This window comes from Tupaia chinensis, unplaced genomic scaffold (genome assembly GCF_000334495.1).
Source record: "Tupaia chinensis unplaced genomic scaffold, TupChi_1.0 Scaffold000658_1, whole genome shotgun sequence".
Lineage (NCBI taxonomy): Eukaryota > Metazoa > Chordata > Mammalia > Scandentia > Tupaiidae > Tupaia > Tupaia belangeri.
The window spans coordinates 2,474,325-2,491,479 of NW_006160179.1; the positions used below are offsets into that span (position 1 = coordinate 2,474,325).

Genomic DNA, 17,155 nt, shown 5'->3' on the forward strand with positions numbered 1-17,155 from the left:
TGAGTAGAATGAACATACTATAAAGTAGTACCCAGCTGTGCCCATACAGCTCACTGCAGTCGTCAAATATGCATTTTTTTTTTTACAAAATGATACGCACAGTTTCACCGTTTTTTTTTTTTGTTCCTCCTGCAACTTTTTTTTTTTCTTTATATATTACCTAACATTCATTCCCTGAGCATCATCACAACATACTAAATGTGGTTTCCCATCTAGGATAAACTGTATGGTGGCTTAATCAAGCATGTTATCATCAATAATATTCCATTTCTACTTTCATGTATATGTATACATATATATATGTTTTTTATCCTATGTTTGAACCTCTGCCCTTTCCCCCTCTCCCATTACACTATCTCTGCTATATACAGTTGCCTTCCAGGGGAGTTATTGAAAATGTGATACATCCAAGTAAAGGGAGAGGGGCCACAAGTTTAAAGTTTTTAACAATAGGGAACATAGATTCCATTCAAGGTTGGATCAAGGGTGGGTCTCATGCAGTTCCGCAATTGTAGGTAAGTCTCCATGGAATACAGTTTTAGGAAAGCGGTTCTAGTAAGCAGAGATGATTATCAGTTGATGCGGCACAGCAGGTTCTAAGAATAACATGGCAGCAAATTTCAATACCAACAGTACATTCCATAAAAATAAATATCAAGATTTTACTTCATCAAAATTAAAAACACTTTGCTCTGTGAAAAGCTTTGTTGAAATGATGAAAAGTCAAGCTATAGAAAGGGACAAAAAGAGTTGCAAACTACAAACGCAAATTAACAAAGGTCTGGGATTTAAAACATGTAAGGAAGTCTCAAAAACTCAGTGGTTAAAAAAAATCCAATTAGAAAATGGGCAAAAGATGAAACAGTTCATAAAATAGCATATGCAGATGACAAACTTTCAAAGAGATATTCAGTATTGATAGCCATTAGGGAAATGCATATTAAAACCACAATTGTACACCTATCAGAATGGCTAAAGGTTGGAAAAAAAAAAAAAAGAAGATGACAAAAGCAAATTCTGGGAACGATTTGAAATACTGGATTACTTACACCTTGCTGGTAGAAAAGTAATTATATATAGTCACTCTCAAAAACAATATGTCAGTCATTTTTTTCAAATCTAAACATGCTATTTCCCTTTGACTCAAGACTTGCATTCCTTGACATTTATCCTAGAGATGTTAATACTTATGTTCACACAAAAACCTGTACACTAACAATTATAACAACTTTATTTCTAATCTTTAAGTTACACTTTCTAAAATCTGGAAACATCTCACTTCTTTAATGAGTACATGGTTAAATAAATGTTGGTACATACATATCATTAAATGTTCCTGAGAGGCAAAAAAGAGCTGTTTGCTAACATATATACCAAACTGGATGACCTCTGGAGAATTCTGTTCAATCACAGAAAGCCAGTACCGAAAGTTTACATACTTGAAGGTTCTATTCATTCAAAAGTATAAAGGCAGAAAAAGATCAATGTTGCTCAAAAGGTTGTTATGTGTGGTGTAGTGTTAGATGTGACTATACATATAGAAGCTTTTTGATTTACAGCATGATTACATCCCAAGAAATACATCATATGTTGATAAGTCAAATGTCAAAAAGCATTTAATACACCTAACCCAATGAATAACATATTTAGTCTAGCTTACACTGGACATGCTCAAAATATTTATATTAGCTTAAATTGGGCAAAATAATTTAACACAAAACCTATTTTATATATCAACACTTTCACCGAAAGTGAAAAACAGAATTTATGAGACCCAAAGTATGGTTTCTACTGAATGTGTCATTTTTGCACCACCAAAAAAGTCGAAAAATCTTAAATTGAATAACCTCAGTTGGGGTCCATTTGTAAAGTGATAGCATGAGAAATATCTGTATGTTGATGAAATAGCTTACTATATCAATTAATTATGATATGGTAGTTATCTAAATCTGTATATATGATACAGTGTTATAGAAGAATACATACACATTTAACCAATATCAGAATCCTGGTTTTGACAGTATATGGTACTGATAATTACATGAGCTGTTAGCATTGGGAGAAAATGGGTGAAGAATTCATCAAACCTATTCGTACTATCTTTGTAATTTCTATAGAAATTTCAAAATTCATATTTTAAAAAGTGCTATATATGGTATATTTTTCTTCAAGACAGCCCCATATGATTACCTTATGCAGTCTTTTCCTCTACCTATGTGCCTTACAAGGGCTCAGGTGATGCCATGATGGATAAGAAACCTGAATCCTACATAGCCAGTTGCACTGTTCAAGTCCAGACCTGATGGCTTGAAAAATTGTAAGGCGCATGTGCACAATGCTCAAAATCTCCAACAGAGAGAGTGATGGGGGAAAAGGAATTGCAATAAGATTGTACTCCATGGAGGGTTTCTCACTCCATAGACCCCCTCCAACCCTCCCTAGCTCTCTGCAGTGAACACAAGTGCCCTCTAGGAGTTTTTTGTTTGTATTTTTTTTAATCTGTCTTATTATTTTTGGTTTCTTTCTCTATATTTCCCACTCTTCTTAATTTTACAGTGACTGCCTTAGATAATATGAAACAAAATGTTCAAATTTTAAATAATTCCTTCTAATCTGAAAGAATAGATTTTAATCTTTTTTTGTGATGGTGAGTCATTTGTTTATCTTTCTTACTTAAGACCTCTTTATTTCTTAGTCAACAATATTGGAGACATAAGTGGAATTTTTCAGTAATATAAAACAAAAATGTGGCACTGGCATAAAGATAAGGAATTATTAGAAAAATGACATCAGTGATTAGAAAGCTACAGATCTTTGTCAAATAATGACAATTCTTTTTACTAACTCATCATCAGTAATATCTTGAAAGACAGAACTCGTGCCGATGAGCTTTAAATTCCATTGAACATGGACAGAAAGAGCAAGAGTTAGTGTGAGATAGCTGCTCGTGGTTGAGTGACTCTGCCTTAAATACCAGCTAGCATTGTTTGAACATTGGCTTTGGCATTTTAAAGCTATCCTATCTTGTTTGCACTGTAGAAGCTGATGACTTCTAAAGGTTAATTACCCAGGAGGCTAGGACTACCTCAAGTAGTATCAGGTATCTTTTAATGTGATCTCCATTTATAAGACATTGTAGCCATATTAAAATTGCTACTTCTGTCAGTTATGTTTTTGGCTACCAATAACAAGTATATTCAATATTTTTAAGTATAAAGGTTTATTATTCCAGCATATTAAATGTACATAGGCTGGAAATTACAGTTTGTTCAGTGTTTAATAATGTCAGGGATCTGGGTCAGCTTCTCCACAAAGTTTTACCCTTCCTTTATGGTTACAAAATAGCTTTAATATCTCTAAGCATCATAAAAACTATCCTGAACTGGAGCCAGATAGTAGTGCAGTGGTGAAATGTGGATCTGTGAGGCATTTCTACATGGAATGGTTTCCAGTTCAAGTCTCTACACCTACCTGAGTATACCTGGTAAGGACATGCTCATGAGTCAGAGACGGCTGAAGACTGGAGGGCAGATTACAACATCAAGACTCAGTTAAGTGTGCTCTTTCTCTCTCTCCCACACTCTGTTTCTCTTGCTTAAGGAAGAAAAATGAAAAAGTCCAAACTAAGGAAAAAGGTGTGACATGAAACAGTGGTGAGCAAAACTTATCTAACATCTTATTCTTTTTTTTAATGTATTTTGCAGAATTTCTCTCTACCAGTAAAACTTCCCCTCCTATTTCTTCACTGGATATGAACATAGAACCATCCCTAAACTAATTATTTAAAAAAATGAATGAGTTCATTCTCTAAATATTATTCCAACATCTGAAGAAACTCTAGACAAACTCCATAAATCTTTTATCCAGAAAAAAGGAATGGATAGACTACCAACTGACAACCACAGTACAATAAATCAATGAGTAAATATAGACAGATAAAATGAATAGTAGTAGAGGACAGTATGAGACCTATCAAAAACCCAGAGAAGGGCCAGCAGGTGTCATAGTGTTCAAGGTGCTAGAGTTCCACATAGTCAACCACGGTTTGCATTATGCACCCGGCAACTTGAAAAACATGAAGGGCACGTATGTGTGTTTGCCCATAATCCAGAGAGGAGGTGAAAGAGAAGGAACTGCAGCGTAGCCATCCCCCCAGGGGATGATTTCTCACTTTCCATCGCTCTCTCTCTCTGTATTCGGTCAGCATACATGCTCTATGGTAAAAAAAGAAAAAAAAAAAGAAAAAAGAGGAAAAATCAATAAATATGACAGAAAATGTATATGGCAAATATCATAATTTTATTAGAATAAACAGAAGTTTCATTCAATACCACTAGGTTGTACATTCCAGGTTAGGATGAAATAAAAGCTTTGCTATTATAACCTATGGACATTTTTTGTTTCTTTCAATAACACTAATCTTAAAGTGAGGCAGTCATAGAAAAAACAGGAAAAATCAATAAATATGACAGAAAATGTATATGGCAAATATCATAATTTTATTAGAATAAACAGAAGTTTCATTCAATACCACTAGGTTGTACATTCCAGGTTAGGATGAAATAAAAGCTTTGCTATTATAACCTATGGACATTTTTTGTTTCTTTCAATAACACTAATCTTAAAGTGAGGCAGTCATATCTCCTTGTTGACCTCCCCTATTTATGATGAAATATTCGAGGATAAGTTGGTATTTACTGTAAACATAATGACATGCATATTGTATTTTCTTTGGTAATTATCATTTTTAATATTTGATCTTATTAATTCCTAACTAGAATAGTAACTTTCAATCAATTCTTCCATTGAGGATCAATCTTCACAATCATATTTAAGTATGAAGACTCCATTTTTACCCCAATGTAACCACTCTGTCATAGACTACGATGTTTTTCTAGTTGATGTGGAAGGAAGAAAAGTGCAAGCTGAAGAAAATATATTTTACTCACATTCTTCAGGAAAATTGAAAAGTTATTATACTACTTCAAAAGAAATATTGAGTAAATAAAAGCATTTTGAATATTTATTGAGAAAATATTTGAATAACAAATACAAAAATGTACTTATTACTTCAAAAACATGTTACACAATTATTATACAGTGAATGGACATTAAGTATGAATAATACAGCCTAATGTCATTGTGTAACACAAAGACTAATCAGACATGAACATCATAATAAAAATGAAGTAGTTCAGTTCTATCTAGAAGTATAACTGTTCTGTATATTTAAAGTAGTAACAATTACCCCTCTCTCTCTCTCTCTCTCTCTCTCTCACACACACACACACACATACACACACATTCTTTACTCTTTTGAAAACAGATAAAGGTAATAAAGTACTAAAAATATTTCAATGGTCAAGGAAATAGTGTAAGAGGAGACATTTTATCTGAGCTTTGGAAATCATGTAAAATTTATATTTGCAAAGATAGAAATGAATTTCAGGTGGAGAATGCCAGTGTAAAAGAAAGATGCAAGATAAGCTTAGGGAGCACTGTGAAGAATTATAAATGGTAACCTAAATTGTGAGGACTTTAAATAGTTCAAAATTCAACATGTCTAAGTATACAACAACAATCCAGGAAGAACTAAGCCAAAAAGTCTGCCAAGGAGAAGACATATGATGCCAGAAGATAAGAATGTGACTTTTTATTTAAATAACGTGACTTGTTTTCTTTATTTTTACTTTTTTTTTTTGAGAGAGAGAAATTTTTCCTATAGGGCGTGTGCACTGGCAGAGAGGCAGAGAGCAAGAAATTACACCCCTGGCCTTACCACAATCCCGTTTCAATCTTCCTCTTGGGATTTTGTGCACACACGCAGGCACACATGCCTGGAGGGAGTTTCAAGTCTGGAGTCTGAACTCCACCTGCAGCCTACCATGTGTGAGTTCAGCACCTTCACCTCTACATTACCTGCTGGCCTCTTTTCTTCTTTCTTGTCAGGGCCTCTTTACTTTGACCATTTGCATTGACATGCTGTGTCTTCTGAAACCACATTTTTTTCTTCTCCATTTTCTTCTAATCATTCTAACTGTGGTAATATTCAACAATATTCACCTATGGACAATACATTCCTTGTGTGGGAAAATAATGTTCTTTTAATTTAATAAACAATTGTGTAACTTTTATGTATTAAAATATTACCAAGTTCATATCCTATCAATGCCTATTTTTCGGACATGTAAACAAATAATGAAAGTACAGGATTATTTGGTTCTGTGTCTCACCCTTCAAAACAATTTTCTGAGTTCTCAGCAGACACTTCTTCCCTCTTATTAATAGGCACAAGAGTCAAGGTGAAGGAAATTGGGAGCTAGGAGAAGGTTGACCCTGTTCCTGGAAGCAGCTGGACAGGTGGGCCCATCATTCAGCTGACTCTTCACATCTTCTCAGCACAATGTGACAGACGTGCACAGCATGGGGGATCTAAAATACAGCAAAATGCCAGGAGTCAGGCAGCTGGCTCCCCCACCCTGCAGATTCAGAAGCCCACAAATTGGAAGAAAATGTAGCAACAGCAATTTCTTGAGGGATTTAAGGTGCCGCATAGAAAAAAATGTTAATCTACAATCTCTTCCTGAAGGGATAAACATAGTTTATACATTTTCAATGAATTGACTAATTTAACATGAAGTTGAAATGAATCATGGTTTCACTAAATGTATTTTTTCCATTGTTCCAAGAAAAAGAGAGAGAGAGAGTGAGAGAGCAGAAATGTGTTTTCAACCCTACCAAAAATGCTGTATCATGACGCAGTTTTGGTTATTAAGAAAAAAGTAACCATGATTTTTCATCAAATTGATTCATTGTTTTAATTGTCTAAAATTATTATATAGCACAGTAATCATATTTTACAAAAATTACTCAAAAATTCCTTTCACATATCAAACAGTATTTTATTGTTGAATAAAGAAAAACAGATTTTTAAAATTTTTGTTCATGCAAATAACTTTCAGAATGATCAGAAAATAATTCTGAAAGTACATGCTAATAGGCACATTGAAAAAAAGCCAGGGTTACCAGACAAAGGTAAAACAAAGAATAAGCAAGATTTTAATTCTACACAATTTCCATGCAAATATTTCTCAATTGTCACTGGAAAAATTAAAGTGATTTTGTTTGTTTGTGTTAGTTTTAATTTTTTTTTTGAGAGATTTTCACTGTAGGGCGCGTGCACTTGCCAGACAGACAGAGAGAGACATAGAGACAGAAAGCGAGAAATCACCCCCCAGGAGGGATGGTCATGCCGCAATCCCTTCTCCTCCATTCTCCTCTCGGGATCTTGGGCACGCACGCACACGCGCCCGGCGTGAGTTTTAAGCCACCGGGTCCAGGACACAAACCGCGGTCGACTATGTGGGAGTCCAGCGACATAGCCATTACGCTAACTGCTGGTTTCCTTAATTTTTTTTAATTTAAAAATATTTCTCCTGGGACCAGCAGTTGGCATAGTGGCTATGTTTCTGGACTTCCAATGTAGTCAACCATGGTTCGAATCCAAGACCCAGTGACTTAAACTCATACCGGGTGCATGCGTGTGTGTGCCCAAGATCAGATCCCCAGAGGAGAATGGAGGAAAAGGGATTGTGGTGTGGCCATCCCCCCTGGGGGATGATTTCTCCATTTCTGTCTTCTGTCTCACTCTTTCTGGCGAGTGTATGCACCCTATAGCAAAAACTTCTAAAAAAACCCCATACATATATATATACACATATATTTCTTCTGTGGCCAGCAGGTTAAGACTCTAGAGTCTCACATAGATGACGGTGATTCTAATCTCAGACCTTGTGGCTTGAAATTCACACCAGGCACATGTGCATGTGCACCCAAAATCCTAGGAGGAGAATGAAGAAGTGAATGTGGAATGCTCATCTCCCCTACAGGGTTATTTTTTACTGTCCCTCTCACTGTCTCTTTCTCTCTTTTGCATGTGCACATGTTTTATGGCAAAACCTTTATATAAAATAATGGTTTGTTCTAGTGATGAGTTTATTATCACATGTATTGTTTATTTGAAGTTTTAAAAATGGACCCATACTGACACATTAGTAGCATGGAAATTTTCATAATTTTCCTTTGCAATAATGGAAACTGACTCTTGAAATCCAAGTATCACAGCAAATATTAAATTATTTTCTTTACATTTCATGAAAATATTGCCAGGAAAACAAACAAACAGACAAACAAAAATACTAGCTAGAGAAAAACAGAGACAATGGTATATCTTCCACCTTGCTTTCCTTCTTTTTCTTATCTAATGGGACCAGCCTAAGCATTTCGTGTATCCTGACTACTGAATTACTAGGATTGTGGATGTTAACATTCATCTTGGCCACCCATGTGTGTAAATCTTAGGCTAGATAAGCATTAGCTAATCCAGCTTCTTCTGCCTTCTATTGCTTACTCTGAATTTATGTCACAAAATCCAAACATAATCTTTTACAGTCACTAATATGCTATCAAAACAGCCTGAAATTTTTTATCCCCCCATTTCTGACTGTTCAGCTAGCCAAAAAGGTGGAGAAGGTGATACACAGATGTTTAGGCAGAGTATAAAAATGAACACGTTATCTGAGCAGTCACAGTAACCACAACAAATGAAACACACGGCAGAAAGAGATAAAATGGTTAGTCAAATAGAAGCTCAGATCCTAATTCCCCAATGACCTTAGTCAAAAGGTTTACCTTTGGGAGTAAATACTCTGAGACAACACATTCTTATAGAAAGTTGTTATTCAAAATGATAGGAATATTATTTGACACTCTATTTAATAATAGATGTGATTGAAACCTAGAGGCTTAATGGTAAGTCAACAGCAAAAATTAGATTCCTTCAAATTAAAATGCTTACTTCATTTAAAAAATTCTTGTTGAACTTTCTATTCTAAAACCAGAAAAGAAAAAACAGCACGAATAACTTCCAAACTTTTTTGAGTTTTTCTACAATTGACATAAATGTGAAATGGAATACATCTGGTCCTTGTAACTTCATCAAGAACACTAAAATGTGCAGTCTTGTGCAATATTTCATTTTTAAATTAATAATGTTGCAGTATGGTGACTGTAATTAATAATAATGCATCATGCATGTAAAATTTTCTAAGACAGCAGATTGAATTTTTATAAACTCACAAAAAAGTAAACAGATGAGGCGATGGATAAATTTGTTAGCTTGATCGATGGACTTGTTTCACAATGTAACAAAATATCACATCATATCTCTTTTAGATAAAAAAAAGACTTTAACAAAGATATATTGAAGTTCTGCTATAAAGTATTTCACTTTGTGGTCTGTGATTATTAATATATGAAATAGCATATAATTTCACATCAACTGCAAAAATGACCAACCTACTGACACAGAAAACTATGACAATGTGAAAAAAGTACTTATAATACATAGCTAGTTGTTAATAGAAACGATTGACTTGGCAAGAGTAATGTAAAAATCATAACCGTAATTTTGTAGGTGCAAAAATAACAAAATCATAATAGTTTACTAAAATTATCATAGAGCATATGGTAATCTTATCCCAATGCTTGAATAATTATGGAGGGAAATGTGTATTCTGGGGAATCAAGAAAGTGGCAGTGTGTGTGTATATGTTCATGTGTGATATACAACATGTACATGTCTGTATATATATGTATACATGTGTATATTTGAGGTCTTCAAAAAGTCCATAGAAAAAATGAAAACAGTGTGCATGAATTTTAAAATGTTTGCAACAAAGTAAACTTCTATTGTAACTCAATTTTTCATAAACTTTTAGAAGTCTCCACACATGCACACAAGCATGTATGATATCACTTCTCTAGGAAGAGATTTTTTTCATAAAGATTTAAACATTTCTATTTTCATACATAAATGAGTCTATCTTAATGGGGATGATCATATAGAATCAAGTATGAGAGATAAAGAAAATAAAAGCCAACACAGAGCTTGTCTATCTATAATATAAAGATTAAGAGATCAGTTAAGTCTTCAAATAATGTTAACTAATCATGACCTAATCAGTACAGAGTTGTAATATCTGAACATTTGCCTTTCATTATTTTGACAAAAGTTTTCTATCCAAAGTGGGAGGAAAAGGTGGAGAGAAAGGCAGAGAGAGTATGAATGAAGAATTATAAACAGAAAATAATCTAGAATTAATTTTAGCGGTTGAATGAAAGAAGACATGACATCAATATATAAAATTGACACATCTTCCTAGCCTCTGCTCTCTGTACAATTTTATCCATACACAAAACATGTGAGGTCTTTGGATGTGTGAATATTTTGAGTGCTATTTTCCCTCTTGTCATCATCTAAGCTGGGTTATTAGTCTTCCACTATCCCTTTGCCAAAATTGAAAAGAGTGCATTATAGTTCATGGAGAGCAGCATCAAATTCTGATATCCTAACAATAGCATTTATTTTGACTATTCGTTCATACATTAAACATACAACTGTGTTAGACCACTTATGTATGGAATGTGTGTCACTCTCCCCCAAAGGATTTTGAAGTGATTCAGTAGATTTATAACCAATTATGCGACACTGGGAGGTTATAAACTATTGGGGGTTGTGGGGAATAAAAACAGCTCACCCTGTAATCAGGTCTCTAGGTAGTAGGATCTTACTCAGACACACTCCTATGTAGCGTATGACTAAAACGCGCCAGATAAATTTCCAGAGGCTCTTGTAGTTATAAATATTAAATTGTGCTTCGGCCTGCCAACCAGGACTGTGCAAATACAGAAACATTTGATATATTGTAATACCCTTTTACCATTAACTTTTATATTCTTTTCTAATAAGCATTCTATTTTTAAAAATGAAAGCACTCAAATATCACTCAAAAACATTAGTGGTTTGGTTTTTCAGTAGAAATGTACTATTAAACAGATTTTAGAGTGAATACCAAGCTTAAAATCACTTCACTTTTTTTAATATTTGCACATTGGTTGTCAGAAGTACTAGGAAATGGAAACATGTAGGCATATATTAAATGGTGCATCATCGTTTGCTCATATTCATTGTTAAAGGAACTAGGTAGTCATCAATGGGAACAGAGATGCATAAGATTTGGCCATCATCACAATTGTTTTGTTTTAGCCACTTTCTGGTTTTTTGGAGAGTTTCTTTTCTTTTGTTTGTTTGTTTTTGTTTTGCTATAGGGAGTGTGCGCTCGCCAGGAAGACAGAGAGAGACAGAGAGACAGAAAGAGAGAAATCAACCCCCAGAGGGAATGGCCACGCCGCAATTCCTACTCCTCCATTCTCCTCTCGGGATCTGGGACAGGCACGCACACATGCCCAGTGTGAGTTTAAGCCACCAGGACCAGGACTCGAACCGCAGTTGACTACATGGGAGTTCAGTGACATAGCCATTATGCTAACTGCTGGTCTCTAGCCTCTTTCTTTTTAATCAACAGGACAAAGCATTTTAAATCACAATGCACCATGCTTTATCAAAGTGATTTTCTACACTCAGAAATCACAGTTGCCAAAGAAAAGGGAGAGAAGGGTGCCCAGAGCTCACAGTGATTCACAACAGTGTTCCCAAAGGAATAATCTTATGAATGAAGAACTTGATAGGATGGGTTTTATAAGAGTTTGTTCACTTTGGATTCTGGAATTCTGATTATAATTATAATTTAGAAGCCTCCCAAACAAACTTCAAAATAATACCAAAAGTCTTCTAAAACATTTTGATGTAAAGCTTAGCAAGCTAGAGTAAACCCATTCTTAAATTAAAAACAGTATGAGTTTTCTACAAAGTCATTTGCAACTAGCTAGAAAGCATATGAGAGGGTTTTAAAAAGTTCATGGAAAATGGGATTAAAGTATGAGTATACTTTGGTGTCAGAAATTTTAAAATATATACAGTTTTTTAAAAATATATAATACACATTTTCCATAAACTTTCTAAAATCCTCTCTAATTTAATTTCCATTATTGAGATTCACTTTTTGGGCCAGCAAATGGCCAGGAAGTTAAGGTGCAGGATCCCATATGGCCAACTCCATGGTTTCAGTACTGGACCTGATGACTTAGAAATCACACCTGGAACATTTGCGTGTGTACCCAAGAACCCAAGAAGGAAAGGTTAGAGAAGGGATTGTAATGTGGACTTTTCCTCTCTCTTTCTGTTTCTCTTTGGAGAGCATCTCTACCCTATAGCAAAAATATATTTAAAAAAAAAAAAGTAATAGTAAAAACAAAGATTCACTTTCTTCCCACTTAAAAGTCAGTCAGAAAGAACCTTTATCCTGGTAGTTAAGAAAGTAATAGACTATATTCTAATAAACATGTAGTTCTGAGATATGAGCAGTTTTCTTACCTACTCATATAATTTAGCTTATATTCATAATATTATGTACTTTTTTGCAAAATAATAGTTAAGTAAATATTAAATCTTAAAATGAGTTCTATGGAAATCTTTGCTTCCTTTCAGAATAGTCTGCAAAATGTCCCTAGTTTGCTTTGCTAAATAACAAGAAGAGCTATCCAATGACCCTCACAGTTTTACATAGCAAAGGCATATTACGTAGGGGCCAGCAGGTGGGATAGTGGTTAAGACACTTGGCCCCTACATGGCCAACCACGGTTCAAGTCCCAGAAACAAAGGCTTAAAATCATGTTGGACTCATGTGCTTGCATGCTCAAAATCCCAAGAGGAGAATCGGGAAGGGATTATGGTGTGTCCATCCTCTCTGGGAGGTGTTTTCATACTTTCTTTCCCACTGGTGAGTGCATGCACCCTATGGTAAAACCCTAAAAATAAAATAAGAGACACAGTACATCTTTAAAAGATCAACAATAGTATATCTACTAATTGTCCATTGCTCTTATCATATAAACATGTATTTATGCCTCCTGCCAATTTGTGTGAAACAGTATATCTGAAGAGTACATGAACACACACTTTCATTTTAATTGGTTTTCTGAACCCAAAAGGGTTACATGAAACAAATTAAACTCAGGCAAAAGTAAATTGCTTTTCTGTGATATATTTTTTGAGAGCTGCACTTGTGTATTATATTTGAAATGACATTGTCTGGAAATAAACTCGATTTATTTAATAGATTTAGGTTTATCAAATTACTGAGAATTTTGAAAGATACAGTTGAAAACACTACTTAAATAAAAGTATAATTCAATATTACTAACTTAAAAGACAGTTTCAAAATAGAATCACCTTTAAGTTAGTTTGCTTTATTTTCTGCTTATAGAACACATACATAAAGAAACTGGAGCAGAAAATTCAGTCACATTAAATTTACTATCATCAGAAAAACCCAGGTAAGCTAAAAAACTACCTTCAGCTTTATATATGACTAAGCTTTATAGGTTAACAAAGACAAGCAAAAATTATTACTAGTTCAACTAAAACCTTCCACTCAAAATGGAACGTAAAGATGATTTAAATAAATATATTTAGCATCATACATATGTGTTATATTTATTTTCCTACACAAAAAATTACTAGAATAATTACTACAATTTTTTTGCATAGGAAAAATTATACAGCTAATATATATTTTATTTCAATGAATTATTGTCTATATGACATGATTTATATAAATGTTAATGATGTTTGAAACGTATTTATGAAAGAACATTACATAATACAATTGTTTTCCATTTCCCCCCCTTTAAAGTTAAGTGCAAATATATAATTCAGAGGTCATGTTATTCCATTATACTGAATGATACCATCTTGCCATGTGTAGAGAATCAATGTTTCCTAAATGTAGTGATTTTTAAAAAGCATTTAGTCAGAAACAATGACTATAGAACACTACAACAGGGGTTGGCAGGTTGAGTGGTGATTAAGGGTGCTGGACTCACACATGGCCAACCACGGTTCAAGTCCCAGACCTGGTGGCTTGCTTTCTCACTTTCCCTCTCTCCCTGTCTCTCTGTCCCATTCTGGTCAAATTAAAATAAATAAATAAATAAAGTTAAATAAAATAATTATTTGAAAAAAAAAAAAACATGGCAACAGTCAGGAAGTAAAAATATATACTAATACAACTAGAAACAAACGAAGTTGAAAACACTGATACAGAGAACTCCAAACCAATCTAATCTTGGTGAAAAAGCCTTCGCAAAACAGTTCTTTCCTAAAATTCTCAAAAAATAAAGACTTTCCACACATCAGTCTATCATGTATTTAATGCTCTTATTTGCACAGGTATTCACCAACTCTGTTTATTTTAACTCCATAGGAAGGCTATTTTATGTCCGTATAGTAGAATTGCAGAACTTAGATGAAAAGTGTACCAAAATCAGACTTCGCTGCATTTATTTTTTCAGCACTTCTTAAGGATACAAGGCATACTGATTCCAGTGGATATTGAATTAGTTCAGAGAATCTAGTGTAGAGTATGACTCACAAATTTGTCCAACAATGTAGATTACTCTTTGAAATTCATATTTCTCCAAGTCTGAGGAAAAAAAATGGGGTCAGCCAGTGGCATGCAATTAAGGCAGCAGGATATCATGTGGTCAATTGGACAATTTGAGTCTTAGAACCAGCGTTTAGAAAAATAAGCCAGGCATGTGTGCGTATGAGCCCCAAATTCTGTGAGGCCAATAGAATGGAACAGACTGTGTGGCCATCCCCTTTGGGGGTGCTTTCTTACTTTCTCCCACCTCTCTCTGTCTCTGTGTCTCAGGTGAAGACATGTACCTTTGAGAACATTAAATAAAGAAAAATGAAAAAACATGTCTAGAGTTAGCAGCCAATTTTTTCTTAATGTCTACATGAATTTGGATTGCTCCCTTAAACAGTCTTAGTATTAGTTGCCTCATTTATAAACTATGATAATCAGATTAAAGTAAATTTACTATGTGTTATAGTTCTGCAAAACTTTGGAATGTAAATTAGTGTGTGTTTAATAACTGATGGATAAAATGACCCAAGACCCAATACCTCTGCGAAGATTTCATGAGGGAAAAGTATGGTACAATAAGAAGATACCTATATACAGATTATAAACAGAATATTCAGGAATATGTGACATTGGGGTTCAAATCTCACTTAGTCCTTAGCTGTTGGGAAATTCATGACGTATATTTCATGTTCTCTCATGCAACATGCATTAGTGATTGCTTACTGTTGCTTATGTCACTGCCATCATTTCTTTCAATAAAATAAGAAACAAAAAAAATCAAAGTTCCCAAAAATTAGTCAAGAATATCATACTTCAGGGGATTTTCAAATTGTTTTAAAGCCATTTGATTTCTTCCTGATCTATTTAGTAAGGTTCTCCTTAGGGTATTTCTTCCTACCATATTAGCATTTATCTTAAGTTTTCCAGTCAATAAAATATTTGCTAGCTATAAGTACATTTTGTAGGATGATTGAAGTGATTAGTCTGTATAATTATTTATCCCTTACCTCTAAACTAGTAAATAGTGATTTAAGTAAAACAGCACCACATTTCTTGGTGTTCTTCCCAAGTGTTTTTTGATTGTTTGGTTATAGAGATAGATTTTGCTATAGGAAGTGTGTGCTTGCCAGAGAGGCAGAGAGACAGAAAGCTAACAATTAGCCCCTGGGGGGCTGCACATACTGGAATCCCTCCTCCTCCGATCTTTTCTCGGGATTTGGGACATCCACATACATGTGCCCAGTGTGAGTTTGAAGCCACCAGGTGAGATGTGAACCATGGTCGACCGTGTGGGAATCTAGCGACATAACCATTAAGTCATCTGCTGGTCTCCCTCATAAGTTCTTTTAAAAGCTTCTACAAATAACCTGGATAGAGAAAAGATAGCCAAAGCTCATGAACTCTGTATGAAACAGATAACACTGAAATAATAGGGGCAACCTATCTTCGATTTTCAAAATTACAATGTTTAGTCTTATTTTCCTCTAGTTCTACTGCATTTTCCCATATTAACTTGATTTCAAGTAAGTCAATATAATATATTTAGATAATGATTAAATATATCCAATAATTAAAAGCTTTACCTTTGATTAAAAATATTACAAACACAGTTTATGTAGATTTCACTCTTTGAAGTAAAATTAAAACCATCATGAATGTATCTGTAGAAGTTAGATGGGAAAACAAGTAGTCACCTTCTGGTGTCTCTTTTGCCTTTGTTCTGTGTTCTAAAGTCTCAGACAAATATACCCTTTATTCCATATCAAACCATCAAAGTAGAACTTTTATTACGACTTTACACCTGCAGAACTGCAGGCCAAGAGTTAAGGTTCATGTCAAAAGTAACTGAGTTCATAATTGGCTGAGGTAGTGTCTCAACTCAAGATTATCAGACCTCAAAGCTGATGTTCTCTCCACTATTCATGATGTTTCTGTGTTCAAAGAGTAAGTAAGTTATATTTTCACAACCCTGAGGGGGAAATATATTATTTAGGGGGAAAAAAAAGTTTTATGTGTTTCAAGAATACACTTACTGGCAAAGTTCATTCTTGTGATCTAAGTTTTTGTCTCCAGGAAATACACACATTCAGCATGAGTAATGTTCCCTCTTGCTTTGAGTCATATCCCCAAAGCCTGAAACACTCATGCCCTTCCTCTAGACCTCCTTTTTAGAACTCAAAATTCTTATTTATGTTTCCAAATAGTATCCCATACTGCCTCCTTTATGAAGTCTTATTTATTCCATCTCTTCCTAACTTACTCCAACTATTGGATGTTCCCCCTGTGGTTCCAGAAATAAGACATCCCTGCATGATCAATTTCTTAGTTTATTGTACTAATTTGTTACCACGTCGAGTCTTCTACTACAAGGCAACCACTACAAAGGTAGGTAGATGTTGGCTTATTCATGTCTCTCTGTTTTAGTAAACAAAAAAAATTTAATAATATATAGTGATTAATGTTGACTAAGTTACATGTTTGGCTTACACAAATATTAAACTATTTAATTCATTTGCACTGAGATGGAAGTCCAAAATGAATTTGAAATTAGTAGTGTTCTTTTCTTCTTTCTAACTCCTTCACCAATGGGAAGTATCTAAGAGAAATTTTCCACTGAATTGAAGTGAAAAAAAAAATCAATTCTGAATAGAGTAGTCCCCCTCTTATAAGTTGGGTACTTATTCTAAGACCCTCAGTGGATGCCTGAAATGGGAATACTACCAAACACTATATATACTGTATTTTGTCCTTTACATTCATAC

General features: G+C 34.3%; 1 long non-coding RNA gene across 1 annotated transcript in view; it reads left to right on the plus strand.

Annotated features, from left to right (window-relative positions):
* Positions 1–16,759, plus strand: part of LOC102479650 (uncharacterized) — a 21,582-nt gene extending 4,823 nt beyond the window's left edge. The window contains exons 3-5 of the long non-coding RNA XR_336201.1: positions 6,289–6,360; positions 13,227–13,296; positions 16,687–16,759. This is a non-coding gene — a long non-coding RNA (uncharacterized LOC102479650). The remainder of the gene's footprint in view (positions 1–6,288; positions 6,361–13,226; positions 13,297–16,686) is intronic.
* Positions 16,760–17,155: the final 396 nt, after the last annotated feature.